Source organism: Fusarium proliferatum (assembly GCF_900067095.1).
Source record: "Fusarium proliferatum ET1 genome assembly, contig: FPRO_scaffold005, whole genome shotgun sequence".
NCBI classification, from domain to species: Eukaryota; Fungi; Ascomycota; class Sordariomycetes; order Hypocreales; family Nectriaceae; genus Fusarium; species Fusarium proliferatum.
In genome coordinates, this window is record NW_022194794.1 from 1,953,622 (window position 1) to 1,956,151 (window position 2,530).

Below are 2,530 nucleotides of genomic sequence, written 5' to 3' on the forward strand. Positions count from 1 at the left end.
ATTAATTTAATTAATTATATAGATTAAATTAGCTTTAATAATTAAGTTTATTTAATTTAGCTAATTAAAAAGCTATTTAAATTAAAGAAGCTAGAAAGGGCTATTAAAGAAGGCTTATCTCTTAATATAAAAAAGGTAGCTTTCCTAACTATATTAATAGGCCTAAACTTAGCCTTATATAAAGAGTGGCTTAATAATATAATTATTAAGGCTAAATATATATATTATATCTTTCTAGTTATATAAAATCGATAGACTGGTTATAGTCTAAGACTATAAGAGTAAAGCTAGGATAAATAGAAGGTAATAGCAGGGTTAGATTAAAGATTTAAAGGAATTAGATTAACTTTTATATAAGTTAGTCAGTAAAAGTTAAGTTAACCTAAAGTTAATAATAACTTTACTAATTAAATATATATACCTAAATATATAATTAATTAACCTTATATTTAAGAACTGCAGTTAAAGTAATATTAGTAAAAAAGCAGTAATTTAAACTAAAGATATAATTAATAAAGCTGCTTTTTTTATATTAATATATAAGTCTTTTTTTTATAGCCTTTTTTTAGTTTTTTTAACTTAATTAGCTCTTTACTTAGCTAAATTAAATAAATTAAATAACTTAAATTAGTTAAATTTATATAATTAATTAAGTTAATTAAGGTATAGTTAGAAATAGCTATTTTAATTAGGCTAAATAGGCTTTTTAATAAAAAGTTCTTTATAATAGCTATAGTTATTATATAGATCTTATAGTAATTTAATTACTGCAATAAGGTTATAGTTAGTTATATAATAGCCTCAATTACGTTCTAGGCTTTTATAAATAGTAGGCATTATATTAGTAGCTATAATTAATATTAGTAATTATAACTAATAGATATAGGAAAAGTTAGGTCAGGGAACATACCTAAGTGTAATAGATTTAGCCTGGTATTATTTTATTCTTTTAGGTAGAGTAAAGCAAGAAGGTTAATATAGCTACTAAGGGGTAATAGACCTGCAGGCAGTATTAATACTATTTATTTAAGGCAGTAATTATACTATTAAGGTAAATAAACCTTATAAGATTTTAACCTTTAAGATTTAGGCCTACTATAGAGGCCTTATTATTTAAGCTTTTATATATAAACTTAAAAGCTTAATAGCCTTATAAGGCTAATAATAAAAGGAAATAAAAAAATTAAAAATAAAAGAAATAATATATTACTTAATAAAATAAAAAAGATAGTCTATAAAATATAATTAATAAATTACTATTATAAATATAAAAAATACCTTTTAAATTATTATTACTTAAAAAAAGTTTTAAATTAAAAAAAAAAACAAAAAGAAGCTATAGTTATAAGTAAAATAAATACTATAAAAGAAAGAAAGGCTATAAAAAGATAATATATTAAAATTTAAAACCTAAGGTAATTAAAATACTTTAAGAACTAAAAGAAATAAAACTAACTATAGGTAAATCTATTTTTATTTTACTTTATTTTCCTTAAAAACTATAAATTACCTTAATTTTTACTTTTAAACTTAATAATAATAAAATTAATTATAGACTTAATTTCCTATAAGGCTATCTTTTAATATAAGATTTTTCTTAAGGTAATTATAACTATAAAAAGTAAATCCCTAGTTTAAACCACTGCTTCTTTATTAATATCACTTCAACTGTTCTTAGATATAAGGTTAATTAGTTATATACCTAGGTATATATATTTAATTAGTAGAGCTAGTTATTATTAACTTTAGGTTAATTTAACTTTTGCCGACTAACTTATATAAAAGTTAACCTAATTCCTTTAATTCTAACTTTAATAGAACCTTTAGTCCTAGAACCCCGCTATTACCCCGCATTTATCCTTAACCCTTATATAAGCAGGAGGAAGCTAAGTATATATTTAGCTTTAATAATTATATTCTATAGCCACTCTTTATAGCCAGCTAAGCCTAAAAAAGGCAGCTAGAAAGGTAACCTAATTAGTTATTAAGGTCTTACCTTACCTTATAGCTTCTTTTAGGTCCTTTAATTATAATAGCTCTTTAGCTAGCCAATCTAAAGATATTATATAAAATAGGATATTTAGATTTATATAATTAATTATATTAATTAAAGTATAATTAAAAATAGTTATTTTAATTAGGCTAAATTAGTTCTTTAATAAAAAGTTCTTCTTAATAGCTATAGCTATTATATAAATCTTATAGTATTTATAGCCTATAGCTTCTATTAGTATTAATTTAATTATATTAATAAGGTTATAGTTAATTATATAATAGGCCTAATTAGCCTGTAGGCTATTATATAGTATTATAATAGTGGCTATAATTAATATTAATAACTGTAATTAATAGTTAGGTTAGGGAATATACTTTATAATAGACTTAGCCTATCTCTATTAATAATGACCTTTTATTAAGGGTAAAAAGGTCAATTTAAGCTCTTTTAGGTAGGATGCAGGAAAAAGGGTAATATAGCTGCTAAAAGATAAGTGGTATTAATACTGCTTAATTAAGGCAGTAATTGCACTAC